Raw genomic sequence first — 24,074 nt, forward strand, 5'->3', positions numbered from 1 at the left:
ACTGCTTCCTGCTGAATTGGGGTGAAGAATTCCTGTATGGGCCCCAAAGGAGAAAAAAAAGGTTAGTTTGAGAAAAGGTAGCTGTGGCATTTGTTGCCCAATGTGTCTTTCTAGTTTCTGTGCTAGTCCTTTGGAAGTTGATTTGCATGCACAGTTAGGAGAATCAGTAACTGAGACAGTCTGTGAGTCACCTGGGATGTTTGTTGGGTAAAGACACGGTCTCAGCAGAAAACAGGTTTTTCCTAGTCAGATATGATCTTTCCAAAGTTCTGTTGGTAGCCATGTTTTTCATTCTCTGTAGATACATACGCATAGCCACATCCCCTTAATAGTATTGCCGGTTTCCATTCCACTATCAACACATTGTTATATTGGTTGGCCTTTCAGATATTTCAATGTTTTGAGTACCCAATTGTTGCAAAACAACCCTTCGCGATATGGGTTTATGTGTATGTCAGCCACATAATGTCTCAATTTCTATTTTTGCCCTTCTGCTCCCACACAAGCAATCCGTTGGACACCATCCTATTCTCAATAATTTACCAATTCCTATAAATGGTGTCAAAACCTGAGGTGGCCAATCTGGATTCCAAGACTTTTGGGAAAGTAAGCTAACATCAGCTCCTGTATGTACCAACCCTTCTATGTCCACACCCATATTTGGACAATCTGGGTCTCAGATCATAGACCTATGTGCCAGAGCACATGTTTCCCAGTGCTCCCAAAAGCCCCTGTTCATTCCACAGGAGCGGCCGTCCCCCTGATGTAGGGAAATAGCCTCTCTCTTCACCCTATCTCACTCTTGTAGTTCCTGGTTTGTGCCTCAGGAAAAGCAGGTCTGACCCCTTTTAGGAGGAACCCTGTATGAGATGCCTGCTTTCCTATGCGTTTTCAACCACTAAACCCTTGTACAAACAAGCTCTCTTTCTGTCCAGGACATCATGGAACCATGATGACTTGGCGTGTTCTGTGAGGGCACAGGCCAAAATTCGAAACCCTAACAATTATGTCCTCATTTGTCTGAAGAGACAGACAGAAAGAATGGGACATGAATAGGTAGTAAGTGGGATCTTTAGGCAGATGAACTTCTCTGAGTGGAGTCTTTGGTTCATAAGAGGTAGGTCTGAGTATTTCCTGTAGCTTATAAAAGTTTACATTCTTTAAGATCTGCAGAGCAAGGGATAAGCAAGTGTGTGCATTCACAGGGAGCTGGGAAACTGGTGTGCACAGCTGAGGCACTGTGCTTGGCTGGCAGTGTGAGCACGCTGGATCAAAGTCCTGGACAGAGAGAGGGAGAGCTTGCTTGTACAAGGTTGTTCGAGGCCACACATGTGTGGGAAAGCATTCTTCACAGACAAGGTTCCTGAAGAATGGGGTTGGACCTGCTTTTCACAAACTAGGAACTACAGCAATAAAGAAGAGAGAAGAGGGAGGCCTGGGAATGGGGCAGAAAGAGATACTGTTTTCTGGTTAGTGTAAATTAGTCCAAAACATCCCAGGAAATGGGGACAGGCAGCGAAGACCTAGAAACCCATGTGTGAGAATAGGGATTAATTGCCCCGACCAGTGCAGTGCTGGGGGTAGACTTAGAGCCAGTGCTCCTGGGCCAGTGAGCATTCTATAGAGGCCTGGCCTGGCATTAATCCGTCTCAAAAAGAGAAAGTCTCACCCAAGGGAAATGCCCAAAAAGAGGCTCAGTGAAAGGCTCTATCCCCAGAGGCAGCATGGGTAGCTCCAAGCTCACGAACGCTCCCCTGAAACCATGTGTACCCCATAGAAAGTCAAGCTCTGAGGTAAAGCGTACAGAGGTGGAGTAGGTACCTCTCACCAGCATGTGCTTGAAGAGGGTGCTCTGCTTGGTGGGCAGCTATACGCAGGGCATCATGGCGATGCGGAGGCCTGCTGGAGATGTGTAAGTCCTGAGTCCCCCCGCAGTCAGCAGGTGTTAGTGGTCTGATGGCTAACATGGTGTGGCAGCTGGTTTGATTTAATCCGTGTGATGCCCACAGAAGAGGCAGCAGAAGTAAAGGTAGGACTCAACATTAGGACGCTCAGCAGCAGTCTTGTGGCATGCGCGCCGAAGAGGCTTGCACTGCAATTCTTTGGCAACAGGGCATTGTCTCAGGAGTCCATCGTTTCATCCATCTTCAGCAAGGCTCGTGCCCCAGGCCAGAGGTGGCCCAGGGTGGAATGGGGGCCCCTGCAGAAGCAGAGGCATGCGGTGAGGAAGAACTATACTCTGTCTCATGGAAGGCAGCAGTGTGGCGGGGGTGCCAGACCATATGGGCTCAGGGAGATGAAAATCCTCACGTGGTGCATCCGAGTCATGGCACCAATGTGAGGGTTCCTGGTTCAATCCCGTGATTCGGTTTAATGTTAGCATTTTGAATCTTGGCCCATTCCTGGACAGAACACACCCACCCACCATGATTCCAGGTGCAGAATGTTAATGAGAGAAGAGTAGAAGAGCAGAACGGCGGCCAGCCACGTGCATTCGCATGGTGTCCTGAGGAAGGGGGCAAGAGCAGTGAAGAATAAAGGGTAAGAGAAGTAAGAGAGGGTAAGACAGGGCAAGCGGCCCACATTTTTACTGTCGGGCACAACTGGCTATCGCCAGGCAACTGTGGGACACAGCATACCTGGTTTTACCAGGTAGCTGTGGGGGTAGAGCTTAGACCGAATAGCAATAATCATGGAAGGGCTCTGGGAAAGCTAAGGTCTGCAGCCTTGGGCGGGTCGTCAAAGATATTTGGCAGGAAATGGTGGAACAAGCCTCAAGTTTAGAGCAGGAGGAGACACAGAGGTAATGAACTGGTCAATCCCACCTGGAAAGCCTGACTTATCTTTGCATAGCAATTGTGCTTAGTAGGCAAATTATTTAGTTTTTTTTTTTTAAGATTAGTTTCACGTGCATGCACTGTCCCTGTCACCAGACACACCAGAAATGGGCCTCACATCCCATTACAGCTGGTTGTGAGCAGCCATGTGGTTGCTGGAAATTAAAAGTCAGAAACTCTGGAAGAGCAGTCAGTGCTCTTAACCTCTGTGCAATACCTCCAGCAAGGTGTCTTTTGTCCCCAGAGTCAAAGGGCTCAGAGGCAAGCTGGTGGCAAGATCCCCCAGAGCAGTGATGTGTAGAGAAAGAGGCCAGGTTAGGGTTGGCAGAGGACAATCCCATAACTAAGAATGGTGGACGAAGAGGAAAGGCAGGAGGGGCTGGTAGCATTGGCCTTAGGCCTGGGCTTAGGAGGTAATGATTGTTAAACTACAGGCAACATCAAGGGGCCTGTCAGCCCGAGTCCCCAGAGGAAACAATTAACGTTTTCTTTTTGGTCAGTCTGGACGAATGAAGCATTATGTGTTTCTGATCTTAGATGTGGCTGCAGAAGGAAGTGTAGCTTAGGATCTGGCCACAGATCCCTCTTTCATTATCCCCAAAGAGGAATGTTGTTAAGTTAAGGACTGGTGGGTGCGGTTCCTTCCCTTCAGGGACAGTGGGAGTAATCTTGGGAAGAAGTGGATTCACTGCTCAAGCACTCATGGTCTATCCAGGTGTAGTAGATGGGGATCACAAGGAAGAAATAAAACCTGCTAAAGGGGAAGAAGGAGACAGAATGGCTGAGTTATTTCCCTACAATAGGTGCAAGGCTGCTCCTGTGTCATGAACGTGGCTTTTGGAAGCTCTGGGGAAGGTGTGCTCTGGCACACAGGTCTATGATCAGAGACCCAGGTTGTCCAAATGCAGGTGTGCACATAGGAAGAGTGGAAGATACAGGAGCTGATGTTAGTTTACTTTCCCAAAAGTCTTGGAATCCAGATTGTCCACTTTAGATACAATTTATAGAAACTGCCTAATTGCCATGAATGGGATGGTGCCTATGTGGACCCAGAAGGGAAAACAGAGAAATTGAGAACTTACATGGCTGACATACCCATAAACTTATGGGGAAGGCATCTTTTACAAAAATGGGTACTCAAATTGATATTCCCGCAATTCCAGGGACAACGAATGAGAAAATGATATGGTAGTTGCTCCTTGGGAAGGTAATGATACAGGTGACAGAGTACAAGGTCAAAAAAGAGAAACTGAGGAACTAGACCAACCAATGTAAGGGTGTGTTGACAGGAGAAGTGAACATGGTAATAGTATTAAGGGGATGTGGTTATGCTTAAGTTTCTACAGGGACTGAAAAATATGGCTACCAATAGAACCTTATAAATTTTATATCTGACTAGGGAAAACCTCTTGTGAGCTGAGACAGTGTCTCCACAAAGCAAACATCCCAGGTGACTCACAGACTGTGTCAGTTACTGATTCTCCTAACTGTGCATGCAAATCAACTTCAAAAGGGCTATCACAGAAACTAGAAAGACCGATTGGGCAACAAAGGCTTTAGCTACCTTTTCTCAAACTAACCATTTTTTTCTCCCTGGGGCCCATTTAGGAATTCTTCACCCCAATTCAGCAGGAAGCAGTTTTCTGGAGATCGTCGCCCTAGTCCCTTAGGCTGGGGTGGATAGGTTTGGTCATCTAATGTGTTCTAATTGCTGTCTAGGATGGAAGGTCATTATTATGATGAAAGATTGCTAAAAATTTAGCCTTTTTTGGAATTATTGTATTCTATGAATTTAAGGTATTTTGTTATGTTTTTAGAATTTTCAGATTTTTTTATCATTACAAATTGATAGCAATTTAAGTTATTGTTTGAATTGTATTGATAGAAAATTTAAATTGTCTTGAAGGTTTGTATATTGATAGAAAGGTAAGGTTTTGTTAATTATTTGAGTATACTCTACATGTGGCATTTATTGAAAATATGGTGGTTCTTACAATAAATTTCCAGTGTGTATAGATTCCTAATGATAGGGAAAAGGATAATTCTTAAAGAAAAGGGGGAATATGAAGTGGAAACTTCTAGTTCTTTAAAAAGTTAATTTTGCCAAATGATTTGCTCAGGCACAAACCAGGACCTAAAGCAACAAAGAAGGGTGAAGAGGGAGGCCTAGGTATGAGACCAGACAGAGATACTGTTTTCTGTTTAGTGTAAATTACATCCCAGGACATGGGGACAGGCAATAAAGATCTAGAGACCCATGGGTGAGAATAGTGATTAATTACCCTGACTTGTGCTGGGTCTAAAGTTAGAGCCAGTGCTCCTGAGCCTGAGAACAGTCTATCCAGGCCCGGCCTGGCATTAAACTGTCTCAAAAGGAGAAAGAAGGTCTCACCCAAGGGAAAAGTCCTAGAAGGGGAGGCTCCATGAAAGGATCTATCCCCAGAAGCAGCACAGCTAGCTCTCCAAGCTCAAGAATGCTCTCCTGAAACCATGTGTTCACCACGGAAAGTCAAGCCCTGAGGTAAAGAAAGTGCACAGAGGTTGAGTAAGTACCACTCACCAGCACATGCTGAAGAGGGCACTCTCGTGGGTGGACAGCTATTAGCAGGGTGTCATGGCGATGGGGAAGCCTGAGGAGTGGTGTAAGTCCTGAGGGCCTACAGCAGCCAACAGATGGTGGTGGTCTGATGTAGATGGTGAGGCGGCAGCTCTGATCGAATCCCTCTGATACTTGCAGAAGCCACAGAAGTTTTAATGACAGTGTCCATCAGCAGGATGCTTGTTGACAATCTCCAGTTATGTGCATAGGAATGGCATAAACCTCCATTTTTCCTGCCACAGCCAGTGTGAGTGAGTAGTCCATGGCAAGCAAGTGTGACTGGGCCCTGGGCCCTGGGCCCAGAGTGGACTTCGGGCAGTGGGGCGATGTGGCAGGAGTGCATGGTTCCATCCATCTCGACTGATGCTCCGAGTTCCTGGCCTTAAGCATCCCAGGGCAGGCTGTGGACTGCCTTGGGGAGCAGAGGCATGGAGTGGGAAAGGCCTGTCCTCTACCCCTGAGTTGGTGGCAGGGTGGTGGGAGCATCAGGACATCTGAGCAAGGGGAAAATCAAAATCCTCATGCAGGACATCGGAGTGAACAGCACCAATGTTAATGTACTGGTAACTCCCACCGGGAAGGCCTGCCTTATCTTTGCATAGCAACTGTGCTTAGTAGGCAAATTATGAAGTCTTTTTTTTTTCTTTTTTTTGAGATTTTTTTCATGTGAGTATACTGTCCCTGTCTTCAGACAACACCAGAAGAGGGCCTCAGATCCCAAAACAACTGGTTGTGAGCCACCATGTGTTTTCTGGGATTTAAAGTCAAACTCTGGGAGAGCAGTCAGTGCTCTTAACCTCTGTGCAATACCTCCAGCCCTGTGTTTTTTGTCCCCAGATTCAAAGGGCTCAGAGGAAAGCTGGTGGCAGGAACCCCAGAGCAGTGATGTGTAGAGAAAGAGGCCAGGTTAGGGTTGGCAGAGGACAATCCCATAACTAAGCAACGTGGAAGAGAAGGAAAGGCAGGAGGGGCTGGTATCATTGGCCTTAGGCCTGGGCTGCTAAGGTGGTAGTGATTTTAAAACTATAGGGAACACTGAGGGCCTGTCAGCCTGAGTCCCAGAACAAACAGTTGAAGTTTTCCTTGTGCTCAGTCTGTACGTATGAAGCATAAGGTGTTTCTGATCTTATACATGGCTGCAGAAGAAAGGTTAGCTTTGGATCTGGGCACAGATCCCTCTTTCATTACCCCCAAAGAGGAAGATTGTAAGTTACCCACTGGTATGTATGGTCCTTTAACTTCAGGGACAGTGGGAATAATCTTGGGAAGAAGTGGATTCACTCCTCAATGACTTATGGTCTATCCTGGTTTAGTAGATGGGGATGGCAAGAAATAAATAAAACCTGCTAAAGGTGAGAAAGGAGATCGAATGGCTGAGTTATTTCCCTACATCAGGAGCAAGGGTGCTCCTGTGGAATGAAAAGGGGCTTTTGGGGGCTGGGGATTTAGCTCAGTGGTAGAGCGCTTGCCTAGGAAGCGCAAGGCCCTGGGTTCGGTCCCCAGCTCCGAAAAAAAAAAAAAAAAAAAAAAGAAAAGGGGCTTTTGGGAGCACTAGGAAACGTGTGCTCTGGCAAACAAAGGTCTCTGATCAGAGACCCCAGATTGTCCAAATATGTGTGTTGACATAGAAAGGCTGGTTGATACAGGAGCTGATGCTAATATACTTTCCCAACATTCTTGGAATCCAGATTGGCCACTTCAGGTTTTGATGCAATTTATAGGAATTGACAAATTATTGGTAAAATATGGAAGCTGAGGTCAATGATGTCAATCTTGGGAGCTTTCGCTTGTTCCATGAGAAGCTGGCAGGGTTTGAGTGTGGCACCAAACTTAACATTTAGGTGACAAAATGCTTTGGAAGTGTCAACGTCTAACTCCAAAACCAAATTTTCCTTTGGATGTGCTCTGGTGACTTTCTTCGATTTCATTGTTAAAAATCTAATGTGGACTCCATTAGTGGCGGTATAGTTGATTTGAGACACTGGTTTACAGGGATTTGCATAGGTAATGCTCTCTGGAGGCACCCCAAGCCTCTCCAGCAACAGAATGTCACTCTTGCTTGCACAGGCAAGTACTCTCCCAGTTGCAGCTAGAGCTCTGCTGTCATTCCACTTGTCTGTGGAAGGGAGTTAGTGGGCAAGAGATTTTAGCCACCCCACAAGCTGCTTTGGAATGTCTTCCAGGTCTGCAACATAGAAAGCATCCTTATCAGGGGAAGACTGTTCCTCTTTTTTTTTTTTTTTTTTTTTTTTTTTTTTTTTTTTTTGGTGTAGTATGTCCTTGGCAGTAAAGCCTTCATTGAGGATATGGAAATCAATCTTCTCCTTAGTAAAGCTGCTCATGGTTCTCGATATGCTTACAGAAAATAGCCCTGGGCCACAGCTGGTCAGACCGATGGTGAGGACACCATCCAAACCCTGAGGATCATCTGGCCATTTGTAGAAGCTGATCCCAGGGGCACCAAGCTTCTGCCTATGGTGGCTGTTGGTGATGTCTGCAGGGACTGACCCTCAGTGTTCTTGCTATTGGTGAAAATGGAACAACACCACCCAAGAGAGGTTATTGAAAATACTGAGGAACTTGGTCAACCAATGTAAGGAGGTGTTGACAGGGGAAGGGAGCCTGTAACAGTATGAAGGGGATGTTGTTATGCTTATGCATCTACAGACAGGGGAAAATGGCTATGAATAGAAGCCTATAAAGATAGATCTGATTAGGAGAAACCTCTTGTGAGCTGAGTCAGTGTCTTTCCAAAGCAAACATCCCAGGTGACTCACAGACTGTGTCAGTTACTGGTTTCTCCTAACTGTGCATGCAGATCAACTTCAAAAGGGCTAGCACAGAAACTAGAGAGACAGATTGGGTAACAAATGCTACAGCTACCTTTTCTCAAACTAACCATTTATTTCTCCTTGGGGCCCATTCAGGAATTCTTCACCAAAATTCAGCAGGAAGCAGTTTTCTGAAGATCGTCGCCCTAGTCCCTTAAGGTGGGGGTGGATAGGTTTGGTCATTTGATGTGATACAATAGTTATCTAGGACGAAAGGTTATTATTGGTTATGACCAGAGATTGATAAACATTTAAAGTCATTTTATTGGAATTACTGTATAATAAAACTTTAAGGTATTTTTGTTTGATTATGTTCTTAGAAATTTCAGATTTCTGTTTTACCATTACTTATGGAAATAATTGAAGTTTTTGTTTGCACTGTATTTTGATGGAAATTTTCAATTGTTTTGAAGTATTGTATATTGATAGAAACCTGAGGTGTTTTTTTTTTAAGTATTGTATATTGATAGAAAGGTAAGGTTTTGTTAATCATTTGACTTTACTATACAAGTGGCATTAATAGAAAGTGTGATGGTTCTTAAAATAATTTCCAATGTGTATAGATTGCTAATGATAGTGAATAGGACAATTCTTAAAGAAAAAGGGGTATATGAAGAGGAGACTTCTAGGTCTTTAAAAAGGTAATTTTGCCAAAGGATGTTTTGCTGGGGCACACAGGTGAAAGGATGTCTTGCTATAGCAAACACATGTCATAGACTTTTCCTGAAGCAGACACAGGTGAAAGGATGTTTGGATATAGCAGATAGATGAAAGGGCTCCTGATGAAGGAGCATAAATCTGACCCCACAGACTGTGGGAGATGAGCACTGAGCTTTGGTTTGCTCCACCTCGCCATTCTTCAGTAAAGACACTCCATGCAATTGTTCCCCTTACATAGCATGGTTGAGCTCAACTTGTGATAAAGCTGCCATGGAGAGAAGCTCGCCCCAGAACTTATGAGTTTCCTGCAGCAGCTTGTCACTTCTGTGGCCTGACCTTAGGTCAGTGGCCAGCCTGGTGGTTTCTTCATGATTGAAGTATATCTGCCTGGTGTCTGCTTCCTGAATGGACTGGACTGTGGCTGCTCGTTCGTGCCTGTTTTCTGCCTGCCTAGAGGACTGGTCTATAGCTGCTGAGTCCTGTTTGGTGTTTGCTCTGGAAGAGAACAGCTGCCCAAGGAGAGGGAGCTCAATCCTAGAAAACTGCTGCTGAGCAGGTCCACTTGCCCACATCCTAATAACTTTTCTCTCCACTACCTCTGCTCTCCTGTGGGCTAGAGGAGAGCATTAGAGGTTTCAAAGCATTTATGCCTACAGGTGGCACCCAAAGTGCCTTAGGCATAACAGGTAACTCTGCTTCTAATGTGGTAGAGGGAACTGTAGATGATGAGGGGTGAGCAATGTTACTGAAGGAAATTGGTAAAATGGCAGCTACATTGGCTGGGTGTCCTCTGATAGTGTCCTGGAGGGGGTGTTTTGGATTCGCATATAGTCTTCATCCACTATTTTGAAAATTTGTAATAAAACCCAAAAACTTAAAAATTCACGCGATTCTCTTCTGCTAGAAAAGATTGCAGATTGGCTATGCACATAGAGTGTGTGACTAGAAGTGGAAATGCTTGGAAAGGAAAAAGAGCCAGGGGGAGAACAAGGCTTGGTGAATGAGACTGGGAATGTACCCCATGAAGGAGAGGGAAAGAAATAGAGTGGAAGGGAAAGTGCCGCCCTGCCCTGCTCCTGGAGCTTTCACTACCAGGTGCCCAAATGCCTCAGGGAGACAAGGGGCTGGGAAGACCAGGAGGCAGCACAGGCACAAACTGGTAATGTATAAGTGAGTGCATTACCACAACTTTTCCTTGGGCCTCCAGAGGCACCTGCATCCGTCCCAGTGTCTCTGCAGCATGTGTCTGTTACTGATGCTATTCCTGCCACTGAGCTGACCCTTCAACTGATAGAAATGCTAGATTTAAAGCATTTTGAAGAATCTGTTGCTTTGTATCATTTACACTCTTCCTATATTAATGAAACACTAAATAACTAGGCCACAGAGTGAGGTGATCACACAAGATTAGATGGAAGGGGTTGTTGTCAGCTGGTCAACAATGACAATGGTTTTCATGGTGGAGGCATGAAGATACAGAACCAGCCCTGTAATTAACAAGTGGAATAACTGTTACTGAAGACGAGCTGCTTGATGATGGGCATCATGCTGTCTTAGGGGAATAAATCAGATATGACAGTGAAATTGAACAATGGTGCGTTGCAACGTTAGGAGCTTGGGATTTGGTTGCAGGATCTGGAGGAAATTTTCTTTTACTATAATAGGATTCTGAAGAATCCTTTAGAGAATTCTTACAGAGGTTGAGTTCAACTGTGAATATAACCATATCAGACTTTAAAAACAGAAATTCATTGATAGAAATATGTCTTTGAGAATGCAAACACCAAATGTGAGAGAGCAGTTAGACCATTGAAAGCCATGTAGAGCCCCTATAGATGAATGGATAAGGGAAACCACTGGTATTGCTTGTCATGAGTATAATGCCAACATCATACAGCAAATGGTGGCTAGATTTATCAGCAATCAAAATGCTTGATGTTTTAATTGAGGTCCATTGGGTCATTTACAAAGACATTGTAAGGCCAAAGTATCCAGATTTCAAAATAACAAGTGCAATGATTGTAGCGAATATGGTAATCCTAGCTAAGAACAGGCAGGTTCTGGTTATTGTGAGCTACAGAGGATTCCAGGCTACTGCAGCCTCTGTGCAAAAGGCAGACATTGGTCAAAGGATTGGCAGTCTAAGAGCCACATGGATCTGCTTCATCTCCATCTTCTCTGCCCCTCTCTTCTCTGTCCTTCTCTCTTTGGAGGAAGATGGACATAATAATTGTTAGGGATTTGAATCTTGGCCTGTGCCTGGACAGAGCATGCCACGCCACCATGTTTCCACGTGGAGAACTTTAATGTTTAGAGTAGTAGAGCCAAAATGTTTGCCGGCCATGGGAACATGAAGTGGGGGATTGGAAAAGGGGCAGGAGCAGTAAAGAAAGAGTAAGAGAGAAGTAAGAGAGGGTAAGAGGGCAAGTAGCCCCTTTGAGAGTGTCAGGCACAGGTGGCTGTTGCCAGGCATTTGTTGGGTGGAGCGTACCTGGCTGTTCCCATGTAGCTGTGCTCTTGGAGCTTAGACAGAACACCAACATTCCCCTGTTTTACTTTAATTAAAAAAAATCAGCAGCAAGGGTGAAGCAGGAATTGGGTTGAGGTGATCTGACTACTACTTCTTGCTTGCTCTGTGGTGACTTGTCTCTAGGGAACCTAGAAAAATGGTATGGGGAAGTTTGTACAGTCCTAGAGTTGGCTGTCTCCCTGTTGTCCAGGGTCTGTGGAACCGTCAGAGGATAGGTCAGAAGTAACCGATCCAATAGAGGCATCTGTGTCTGAGAGGAGATTGGAACATCTGGAGGTCTCTTCTCTGGGGCTGTCCTGGGTGTAGTAAGCACCTGGACTTGATGAGGTGCTGGAACATACATACTTATTATAGGCAGAGAATAAAATTAAGCATGTTGCAGGAGATAAGTAAACTTTTTCTTAGATGGAAATTTAAAAACCAGAGGACTCCCACCCTTTGGAATAGGTAGTAAGTGGAGATTTAGGCAGATGCACTTATCTGAGTGGAATCTATTTGGTCCATAAGAATAGGTCTGAGTGGGATTCCTGTAGCTCATAGGTGTCCATTCTTCAAGATCGGCAGAGCAAGGTATAAGCGGGAGTGCTCAAGTACTTGCAGTTGGGACAGTGGTGTGGACAGCTGGGGCAATGTGTGCAGTTGGTATTGTTAGCACGCTGGAGCAAAGTCCTGGACAGAAGAGAGCTGGCTTATACAAGGGTCTTCGGGTCCCAGAGACGCGGAAAACAGGCCTGATAGACAGGGTTCCTCCTAAACGGGGTCAGACCTGCTTTTCACAGGGCAGGAACCAGGAGCTACAGCAACAAGCATGGGAGAAGAGGGAGGCCTGGGAATGGGGCCAGACAGATAATGGTTTCTGGTTAGTGTAAATTAGACCAAAACATCCCAGGAAATGGGGACAGGCATTGAAGACCTATAGACCCATGGGTGAGAATAGGGATTAATTGCCCCAACTTGTGCTCGGGCTAGATTTAGAGCTGGTGCTCTTGGGCCAGAGAGCAGTCTATCCAGGCCTAGGCTGACATTAATCCATCTCAAAGAGAGAAAGTCTCACTCAAGGAAAAGATCCTAGAAGGAGGCTCCATGAAAGGATCTATCCCCAGAGGTAGCACAGGTAGCTCCAAGCTCAAGAACGCTCTCCTGAAACCCTGTGTGTATACCCCGTGGAAAGTCAAGCTCTGAGGTAAAAAAAAAAAAAGCACACAGAGGTGGAGTAAATACTGCTCACCTACATGTGCTTGAAGAGGGCGCTCTGCTTGGTGGGCAGCTAAAAGCAGGGCATCCTGGCCAAGGGGAGACCTGCTGGAGTGGTGTAAGTCCTGAGGTCCCAGGCAGCCAGCAAGCATTGGTGGTTTGATTGGGTCGATGTTGTGGCAGCAGCTGCGATCAAATCACTGTGATGTTCACAGAAGTGGCAGCAGATGTAATGGCAGGGCCCAACAGCAGGACGCTTGGAGGCAATCTCCAGCCATGTGCACAGAAGTGGCATGCATCTCCATTCTTCCTTGCCAAGCCAGGGAGAACACAGAGCCAATGGTGAGCAACTGCAGCTGTGCCCACAGACCAGTGTGAACTGTGGGCAATGCAGCAACGAGGTGTTAGTGCACAGGTTCCCTCCACCTCCACCAAGGTTCTGCAGGATAAGCTGGCAGTTGCAGCGGGCAGCAGAGGCATGTGTTGGGAAAGGCCTATCCTGTGCCTCAGGGTCAGTAGAGGGATGGTGGAAGAACCAGGCAATGTGGGCAGGGGGAAATCAAAATGCTCACCTGGGGGCATCCGAGTGAAGGCACCAATGTTAAGGTTCCTGGTTTGACCCAGGGTTTCGGAACCAGTGTTTGGATTTTGAATCTTGCCCCATGCCTGGACAGAACACACCCAGCCACCATTGTTCCACATGGAGAACCTTAATGAGAGAGTAGCAGAGTGCATAGGCCACTGTCAGGCACATCTGTCTGTTGTCAGGCAACTGTGGGTTAGAGAATATCTGGCTGTCCTGAGGTACCTATGTTTATAAGCATGGGGAGAGTACCAACAGTAATCATGTAAGGGCTCGGGAAAAGCAGGCTCTGCAGCCTTGGGAGGGTGGTCAGAGATACCTGGCAGGAGATGGTAGAACAAGCCTCAAGTTTAGAGGAGGAGGAGACCGAGATAATGAACTGGTAACTCCCTCCTGGAAGGCCTGCATTATCTTTGTGTAGAAATTGTGCCTGGTAGGCAAGTTATAAAATATTTTTTTTAAAGATTACTGCCTGTGAGTACGCTGTCAGGGATAAGAGGTGATAAGAGGGCATGACATCCATTACAGGTGGTTGTGAGTCACCTTTTTCTTGCTGGCAATTGAAGTCAGACCCCTGGAAGAGCAGTCAGTGCTCTTAACCCCTGAGCCATCTCTCCAGCCCTGTATCTCTTCTCCACAGTATCAAAGGTCTCAGGGGCAAGCTGGTTGCAAGAACCCACAAAGCAGTGGTGGAGAGAGAAAGAGGCCGGGTTAGGGTTGGCAGTGGCCAATCCCAGAACTCAGCATCGTGGAAGAAGAAGAAAGGCAGGAGGGGCTGGTAGCATTGATGCAGTCCTGGGCTGAGGTGGTGGTGATTGTAAAACTACAGGCAGCCCTGTAAGCTAGAGGCCCCTCAGCAAACAATGGAGTAATTTTCCTTTTTGTCAGTCAGGAGGTACCAAGCAGGCAAGAAAAGTAGGTATTTCTGATCTTATCCATGGCTACAGAGAAAGTGTAGCTTTGATCTGGCCATTGATCCCTCTTACATTATCCCCAAAAGTCACATGATAGAAGTGGACCACTGGTGTCGATGGTCCCTTACCTTCATGGACAGTGGGAATAATCTTGGGAAGAAGTGGATTCACTTCTCATGGACTCATGGTGTATCCAGGGGTAGTAGATGGGGATCCCAAGGAAGAAATAAAACCACCTAAAGGGGAGGAAGGAGATAGAACTGCTCAGCTGTTTCCCTACAACAGGGGGAAGGCTGTTCCTGTGGCATGAACAGGGGCGTTTGGGAGCACTGGGAAACATGTGCTCTGGCACACAGGTCTATGATTATAGATATAGATTGTCCAAATATGGGTGTGTGCATAGAAGGGTTGGTACATACAGGAGCTGATGTTACTTTCCCAAAAGTCTTGGAATCCACATTGGCTACCTCAGGTTTTGATGCAATTTATGGGAGTTTGTTCTTTCAAATAGCATTGTGTCCAATTGATTGCCTGTGTAGGACCAGAAGGGCAAAAAGAGAAATTGAGACCTTATGTGGCTGACATACACTTAAGCTTATATCGGGAAGGGTCGTTTTACAACAATTGAGTTCTCAAAATAGTAGCCCTGCAGTTCCAGGGACAGCAAATGAGGGAATTAGGGTGACATGGTAGTTACTCCTGGGGAAGGATTAATACAGGTAACAGAGCACAGGTTCTTTATAGTCTGGACGTCTTTACATCTTTGTTACCACATCATAGCTTATGGTAAGAATTGGCTTGCAAGATTGTTCTTCAAAATACCCTTGCATGAGAAAGACAGGGGAAGGTTTGCATTCTCCCTACCTAGTTCGAATAATAGTCATCCCCTAAAGAGAAAACTGCAAAGTTTGTCCAAAGGGAATGTTAAATAGTCCAACTTTGTCATATTTTTGTGTAACAACCATTCACAATTATTTGTAAGCAATTCCCTCCATCTCTCATTTACCATTTTACAGAAGACATTCTGTTGGCTGATTCTGATAAAGATGGGTTAGGGAACATGGTAAAACAAAAGATTCTACTATACTTGGTATTACAGATTGCTCCAGAAAAAATAAAGGGGAGACCCACTAGTTATCTGGGTTATAAAGTCTAACAAACAATTCAACCACCAAAGATACAGATCTGTAGGGACCAGTTGGGTACCCTTCATGATTTTCCCCAGATGCTGGATGAGTAAATCTTCTGCCCTAGGCCTTCCTATGTGCATGATCATAAGGAATGCAGGTAAACGACCCATACACTCTCCACCATTCACAGAATACATGAAGGCTTGGTCATTGACTCCTCTTCATCATCAGAACAGGCTGCTCCTTCCACACTTTCACTGGGCAATGATGTCGACTGCAACTGTGAAAGCAGAGGAGACACAGTATCTGCCCGGCTCAGCTATGGTTCTCACTCCAGAGTCGGATGGCAAGTCCTCGTCCACAGCTGGGTGGATTACACTGTGTTCCCTTCAAATTTAAGCTTTGTATCTTCAGATCCAGGAGAGCCACCACCAATTTCAAGCAGATCCATGCTGAAACCAACTTCTCATTCCATGTCAAAGACACAGCGGGTGTGTGATGCTGCCTGCATGAAGGTCTCAGGGTCAGTACATCTACTGCCCTCATGGAAGCTGATGGTCTTTTGCCTGTTCCATGAGAAGCCTTCTGGTTTTAAGTGTGGCAACAAACTTGACATTGAGGCGACAAAAGGCTCTGGAAGTGTCAACGTCCATATGTAAAACCAACTTTGCCTTTGGATGTGCTCTGGTGACTTCCATCAATTCAATTTCACTGACAAGGTCCTAATGTGGACTCCACTAGTGGCGGCATACTTGACTTGAGACACTTGGTTACAAGGATTTGCATAGGTAATGCTCTCTGGGGGCACCCAAGCCTCTACACCAACTGAATGCCACTCTTGCTTGCACAGTCAAATCCTCTCCCACTTGCAGCTAGAGCTCTGCTGTCGTTCCACTTGTCTGTGGAAGGGAGTCACAAGGCAAGAGCTTTTAGCCACCTCAGATGCTGCTTTAGAATCTCTTCGAGGTGTGATATATAGAAAGCTTCCTTATTGTCAGGGAAGAGTTCTTTCTTTTTTTTTCTTTTTTTCTTTTGCTGTAGAATGTCCTTGGCAGTAAAGCCTTCCTCAAGGATATGGCAACCAAAGTTTTCCTTAGTAAAGCTGCTCATGGTTCTTGATATGCCTGCGGAAAACAGCACTGGGTCACTGTTGGACAGACCCAAGGTGAGGACTGCACCAGACCCTGAGGATCATCCAGCCATTTGCTGATGCTGATCCGAGGTGGCGCCGAGCTTCTGGCTAGGGTGGCTGTTGGTGATGTCTGCAGGGTCTGTCCCTCAATATTCTTAATGTTGGTGAAAATGGAACAACACCTCGAAGAGGTTATTGAGAAACCTGAGTAACTAGGCCAAGCAATGCAAGGATGTGTTGACATGGGAAGGGAACCCAGTAATAGAATCCAGGGGATGTGTTTATGCTTCTGTATATACAGAATTGAAAAGCTATGGGTAGGAACAGAACCTTTTACAGTTTAGATCTGACTAATAGAAACCTCTTGTGAGCTGAGACAGTGTCTTCACCAAGCCCAGGTGATTCCCAGACTGTGTCAGTTAATGATTCTTCTACCTGTGCATGCAAATCAACTTCAAAAGGGCTAGCACAGAAACTAGAAAGACAGATTGGGCAACCAATGCTACAGCTACCTTTTCCCAAACTAACCATTTTTTTCTCCCTTGGGGCCCATACAGGAATTGTTCACCCCAATTTAGCAGGAAGCAGTTTTATGAAGATCGTCGCTCTAGTCACTTAATGTGGGGTGTATAGGTTTGGTCATTTAATGTGATATAATTGTTACCTAGGATGAAAGGTTATTATTGGTTATGACCAGGGATTGATAAACATTTAAAAATCATTTTATTTGAATTATTATATATTAGAAATTTAATGTATTTTTTAATTATGTTCTTAGAAATTTCAGATATTTGTCTTACCATTACATATGCAAAGCTATTTAAGTTTTTGTTTGCATTATATTTTGATGGAAATTTTAAATTGTTCTGAAGTACCGTATATTGATAGGAACCTAAGGTGGTTCTTTAAATACTGTATATTGATACAACCATGAGGTTTTGTTAAGTATTTATCTATTCTATACATGTGGCTTTTACTGAAAATATGATGGTTTTTACATTAATTCCCATTGCGGGTTGATCACTAATAATAGGAAAAAAGGGACAATTCTTAAAGAAACAGGGAGATATGAAGAGGAAACTTCTAGGTCATTTTGCCAAATGATTTGCTCCGGCACACAGGTAAAAGGATGTCTTGCTAAGGAAACACGTCATAGACTTCTTCTGAAGCGGACACAGGTGAAAGGGTGTTTGGATATAGCAGACAGGTAAAAGGGCTCCTGATGAAGGAGTATAAATCTGACCCCACAGACTGTGGGAGATGAGCACTGGTTTGCTCCACATGGCCATTCTTCAGTAAGGACACTGCATGTATTGGTTCCCCTTACATAGCGTGGTTGAGCTCAACCTGTGATACAGCTGCCATGGAGAGAAGCTTGCCCAAGAACTGCTCGTGAGGTTCCAGCACCAGTTTGTCACCTCTGTGGCCTAACCTCAGGTTGGTGGCCAGCCTGGTGGTTTCTTCAGGATTTAGGTACAGCTGCCTGGTGTCTGCTTGCTGGCAGGACTGGACTGTGGCTGCTGGTTCGATCCTGTTTTCTGCCTGCCTTGAGGACTGGACTGTGGCTGCTGAGTTGTATTTGGTGTTTACTCTGGGATTGAACAGCTGCCCAAGGAGAGGGAGCTCAATCCAGAGAAAGACTGCTGAGCCGGTCCACTTCCCCACATCCTAATAACTTTTCTCTGCCATTACGCCTGCTCTGTGGTGGGCTAGAGGAGAGGTTAAGAGGAGGTTTCAAAACATTTATGCCTACAGGTGGCACCCAAAGTGCCTTAGTCATAATGGGTAACTCTGCTCCTAATGTGGTAGAGGGAACTGTAGATTCTCAGGGGTGAGCAATGTTACTGAAGGAAGTGGATAAAATGGCAGGTAGTGTTGCTGGGTGCTATCCTACTGTGTAACTGGAGGAGATTTTTGATTTTGCTTTGTATGTTCATAAACTATTCTGGAAGTTTGGAGTGAAAGCTGAAAACTCAAAGTTCACTCAATTCTCTTCTGCTAGAAAAGATGACAGACTTGACTATGCACGTAGAGTTTGTGACTAGAATTTGAAATGCTTGGAAAGAAGAGCCAAGCAGAGAACAATGTTCAGGCTCGGTGAATGAGACTGGGAATGTACCCATGATGAAAAGGGGGAAAGAAATAGACTGGAAGGGAAAGTGCAACCCTGCCCTGCTCCCCGTGCTTTCACTACCAGGTGCCCAAATGCCTCAGGGAGACAAGGGGCTGGGAAGAGCAGGGGGCAGCACAGGCACAAAAGGGTGATGTGTGAGTGAGTGCAGTCCCACAAGATTTTCTTAGGCCTGCAGAAACGCAAGCATTCTTCCCAGTGTCTCTATAGCATGTGCCTGCTACTGATGCTATTCCTGACAGTGACCTCACCTGGTGACTGGTGGAAATGCCAGATTTTGAAGCATTTTAAAAATCAACTATTTTCCATCATTACCATAATTGTTAGGAAGTAGTAACAACTCCAGAGGTATCGACTTTTTTATATGAGACACATTTATTATGGAACATTAAAAAATGACCCAGATGACTGTTTAAAATACATAAACCCCACAATTCTATACATAAAGACCTAAGAGCATGCAGATACTCTGGGCTGGAGAGCCATGTCTGTTCCTGGTCAATCACTTCTCAAAGTTCTCAAATACTGAAATCCAAAGCAAATGAATTGGCTTGACATGATTCAAAAAGTAAAATATAAACGTAAGGGCATTAAAACCAAGGCAAGAATTAGTCTCCAATCCTCATTCCTGGAGAGTAACTGAGAGCAGGTGTAGGTGTGTGCCCTGTCTGTGTGTATACTCACACAGAATCAGGCCAAAAGTCAAGGGAGCGGCGTGTACCCACATATGTGAAGCCCCGAATGCCGTCAAAAGGATGTAGAACGTCTATCCTCCTTCTGTCTCAAGAACAGCACATTTCCAACCCTAGGCATCCCTTAGAAGGGACCAGTACCGAGGACAGGAGGGTGAGTTCAGACCATGCTGTTCTCACAGCATCCACTGCATCAGAGGCGTCCATATTAGTCTTCGGGCTTTAAGAACATCTAAATTTTCATGGCTTCTATATTTCCATTTTCATCTTCTTCATCATTGGCTCAGTCCCTATTCTTGGCAAACATTTTCCCAATTGTTCCCTCCAAAGTCTCATATCTTTTTTTTTTTTTTTTTTTCGGAGCTGGGGACCGAACTCAGGGTCTTGCGGTTGCTAGGCAAGCACTCTACCACTGAGCTAAATCCCCAACCCCCCAAAGTCTCATATCTTCTTGCCATTTCTTCCTCCGACACGTCAGCCTCTACAGTCTCCTCCTCTTCTGCCGCCGCCACTCTGTTCCTGGAATTCATCTGAAGCATGAACTTCTCAACTTCAGGATTAAAGCCTCTGAAAGGCATCCTTCCATAGAGAAGGTCTTCACACAGGGAGAAGCTCTGCTCTTCTATGATGAAGCTCTCCTTCTCCTTCAACTCCGGCAAATCCAGGTACCAGGTCTCATCCCTGATCGTCTTCCGTTCCTCCTCTTCTAGCTGTTTCTGGTTTTCCGAGTCCAGGCCCCTCTGCATGAACTTCATGCGCAGCAGGTTTGTGGATAACTTCGTCTTCTGCTCCGACGCCATGTTGGATACATTTTCAGAGGCTTCCCGCTGTACTGCGCTTGCGCAGGGTCAAGAGGAGAGCAAGATGTTGTGTTCTGTGCTAACTTTTTATTCTGATGTAAACAAGATGGGTATGGCAGGATGTAAGTCAGATAAAATAAGCATGGTGGTCAAAAGTCCACATCAATTCAGAAGTCAGAATTGCATGCTATCCTTATGGTATTGGAATATCCTGAACCTCTTAACGTAATTACTGATTCGTTGAATGCAGGGTTATTTTGCCTATAGGGACTGTTGAATTTGTCCCTGATAACAACGAATTAACTTTATTCAAATGCAACAGGCCATCAGATTTAGAAATTATCCATTACATATTATACATATTTGGTTTTCTTTTTGTTTGTTTTTTAAAAAGTTTATTGGTGATGACTCAGAAAACGGTGTGGGGTAGGAAGGCTGAAGTCGGGCTACGTGGGCCCCACCTCATCTTCCTGCTGCATCTGCGCCATCAGCTGCCGTCACTCAGTGGCCTGACGCATGCCCATCATGACCAGACTCTTATATTCCCTTTCTGACAACACTGAGCCCTTCGACAGTCCTGGGGGACTGGGGTCCACCGTGCCCTGGGGCTGTCCCTCCAACCAGGAAACCTTCAGAGGGTTGTCAGCCAGGCCCACTTCATTTCTGACGGCCAACTCCGCAGCTCTGACAGTTGCAATCTCCACTATGACATTGCCTGGCTTCCTTCCGGAAACGACCAAGTTGAGAACCTCCCCATACTTATATAAAAGCCTCAGGAGGAGGTCTCTGGAGTAGCCCCCTTGGGACTCATCCTCCTTCTTGCACGTCCACTTAAGCTTTAGTTTGGGGTTTCTTTTGCCTTCTCTATTTTCTGTTCTTCCTCTCAGCCTCTGTTCTCGGTCCTGGCGGATCTGCTCCTGGATCAGCCATTGCTGCTCTTCCAACTGACGGGAACCCTCTTCTCGTAATCGAGCCATCTCCTGCTCTAGTGTGGTGGTGTTCCTGCTCTCCTCCTCTTCCTCAGTACCCTGGGCCTGGGTCTCCCACTCCCTGGCCTCCAGGTCGAGCTTCAGTTTCTTCCTGTTCTCGTCAAGTCTCTGGGTCCTCTCTGCAGCCTGCTTCCTGGCTTTCCTCTCCTTGTCATAGGCAGCCCTGGCTGCAGCATCAGTCAGTACCTCCAAGGCCTGGGACAGCTCGTGGAAGAGTTCAGCTGCTCTGGGGTTATCTAGATTTTTATCTGGGTGGCAGGAGAGTGCTTTTTGTCTGTAGGCCTTCTTCACCTCTTTGTCTGTCACCTCTTCGACGCCCTGCAACAGGTAGAGATCCATTTGTACTAGCTCTTTGATCACTGCCATGATTCTGAAAGAATAAAGATTTTAAACTATCCCCCACTGACCCTGCTGTGAGGACAAGTGCACCTCACACTGAAGCACCTCACATAACATGTTTTGGGGATTTAGCCTGTCTATAGCCATCCCAAATCATCTGGCTTCGATAAGGCCTGACTCAACAGTCCTGAGAAAAAAGAGAATTAGGGTCAACTTGCCCCAGAAGCAGGGTGGCCTAGAGTTGAACTCAGCCCAAGTTACAAACCAATGAAATTGCTCTCTGTGACTGTTGCCAACTACCTATGTAATTTTCCCTATAAATACCTTCCCCTAATAGGGCTTAGGGTTGACTCCTCTGTCTCCTGTGTAAGATATGTGTTGTTCCCAGAGCTCTAGTTCCTCAAATATCCCTCTTGTTTATTACATCAAGACTCGTTTCTCATGAGTTCTTGGGGGGTTGCGTCGTCTCGAGATTTGAGTGGGGGTCTTCCCCACCCCATGGTCTTTCATTTAGGGGCTCGTCCGGGATCTCGCAACCACCCACAACTTCAAAGACCTTCTTGGAGGTAAGGGGGTCCCCAATTGTGTCTGAGTGTGCGGCCGCTGTCTGTATCTCTGTTCTGGTTCTGGTTAGTATCTGAAAAGCGCTTTGGTTTCGCCGCCGCTTTCGGAGCTGTAAAGCTCAGAAGCTGTGGTCAACAGACGTGTCGGGAGGACCACAACATGCACGCTGAGGGATGCTTCAGGGCAACAGGAGAGCCAGGGACGCCTGGTGGTCTCCTATTGGGTAGAAGAGGTTCTGTGTTCCTCTTGGAAGAGAAACTTCAAAGACCTCTTCATCTGAAACTGCTTTTGGCTGGTGCCTGTGGACTAGGCACAGCAGTTGTTGTCTGGCTATTGTGGTTTCTTTGTGTTGTCTGTTGTTTGTTTGTTTAGTGTTTTTTTGTGATGATAGGACAGACAGTAATGACTCCCGTAAGCCTGATGTTACATTATTGGACAAGTTAGGGACAGAGCACATAATATGGCAGTTGAAGTTAAGAAGGGAAAGTGGCAGACTTTGTGCACCTCTGAGTGGCCAACTTTCTGTGTCGGCTGGCCCCCTGGGGGCTCTTTTGACCTGACTATGATTCTTTGTTAAAGCTATTGTTTTTCAGGAAAAAATGGGAGCACACCTGGACCAGAAACCTTACATCTAGGTCTGGCAAACCCGGTTCAAAATCCTCAGTACCCTCTGCTCCTCCTAAGATCTATCCTGAGGTGGGGGAGCCTCCTGAATGGCCAGCTCCTCCCCCGTATTTATGCCCCATTTCCTCCCCAGCAGCCTTATGACCTCTGCTCCACAGGAAGAAGAAGCGGGGAGTGGGTTTTCGGCTAGAGGTACCCGAAGCTGCAGGGCTTGGAGCCCCACAGAGCCTGACTCAACAGTAGCCTCGCCTTTGTGCACTTAAGCTGTCCAACCTCCTGAATCCTCTGCCCCTCTGGAGGTCCGGCCCAGGGGATGCAAAGTTGGCTAGCACTCACCCCTGACTCCTCTACTGGCCAGATTCTTGTTTTTCCCTTGCGGGCTTATAGACCTCCCCCTGGTCCAGGCAATGGGATGCAGCCCCTTCAGTATTGGCCTTTCTCCTCCTCTGATCTTTATAACTGGAAACTTAATCACGGAACTATTTACTTCATTCGTCAAAGAGTTTTACTTGGTCCTCTTGGTGCTTAACTTAGAAGTTAAAAATAATTTGCTTGAGAAAAATGGTTTTCTGCCAGGGAGTTTTATCTTTCTCTCTTGAGCCTCCTTACCAAGGAGAGATTCTCCTCCCTTTGCTCCACTTGTCCAGTCTAGCTGCTGTTAACAGTTGTGTATGAAGTACTCCAGGTTAGCGAGTGACCCTGTCTGAAGCAGGCATTATCAGAACCTAAAAGCTTTATCTTAGATCCTGAAGAAAAATTCTCCTGTTGCTTAAACATTCACAGATCTAAGGAAGGGACAGCGCAGAGTAGGGAAGTGTGGGGCTGATGGGCAAGCAAGCTGCAGTCTGTGCATGGGCAGGGGCCTGAGCCAGCTGGAAAAGAGTTTCAAGGTAAAGGGTCGGTTGGCCAGGGCTGATGCTTTGACAACAAAAAGAGTGCATTAAGAGAACTTTCTTTGAGAGAGCCTGCCTCCCTCCCCTTATCCCCTGTCCCTATTCTAAGAGAAGAGTCTGTCTACATGGACAGTGCCTTTGATCCTATCCCCTCAGCAGCCAGTTCCTTCCCCTGTGATCCAAATTCCCCAGGTTGGGGTGCAGGGAAGCCCCTAAATGGTTTCAAAAAGAATCTACAACAAACTGTGAAGAACTTTGTTTTGCCAGTCAAAATTTAGAATTCAGGCTTTGGCTGTGGCCAAGGTCAGGATTAATCTTTTCTTTTCCATGGGCCTTTAACCCAGTGTGACAGTTTGGTAATGGGCTGCTACTGAGGTCCTGAAAGTCCCAGGTGAACCGGTTACAATGCTTATGTCAGCCACTTGGCATCTAACACCCAGGTCCTAACCATCTCTCCATCCTTTTGTTATTAGTTCTCACTAGAGAAGAAGGGGAGACTGAGAGAGGTGAGAAGCCATGGCAGGTGATATTAAGATTCTGCTCTGTGTATTTACAGGTTGTTGTTAATGTTCTCAAGGGATGGATGGTACCGGGCTTTGCATGTTTGAGTGGGCAATTCTATCTTACCAATT

The 24,074-nt window shown here is 45.9% G+C and overlaps 3 pseudogenes; all 3 read right to left on the reverse strand.

The window, feature by feature from the left end:
- Positions 1-15,398: 15,398 nt before the first annotated feature.
- On the reverse strand, positions 15,399-16,421 carry LOC134479424 (ornithine decarboxylase-like; annotated as a pseudogene).
- A 3,020-nt stretch (positions 16,422-19,441) lies between these two features.
- On the reverse strand, positions 19,442-20,033 carry LOC134479437 (M-phase phosphoprotein 6-like; annotated as a pseudogene).
- Positions 20,034-20,479: 446 nt separating this feature from the next.
- On the reverse strand, positions 20,480-21,388 carry Dnajc17-ps1 (DnaJ heat shock protein family (Hsp40) member C17, pseudogene 1; annotated as a pseudogene).
- Between the last annotated feature and the right edge of the window lie 2,686 nt (positions 21,389-24,074).

This window comes from Rattus norvegicus, chromosome 6, assembly GCF_021556685.1.
Source record: "Rattus norvegicus strain SHRSP/BbbUtx chromosome 6, alternate assembly SHRSP_T2T, whole genome shotgun sequence".
In the NCBI taxonomy this organism is placed as follows: domain Eukaryota; kingdom Metazoa; phylum Chordata; class Mammalia; order Rodentia; family Muridae; genus Rattus; species Rattus norvegicus.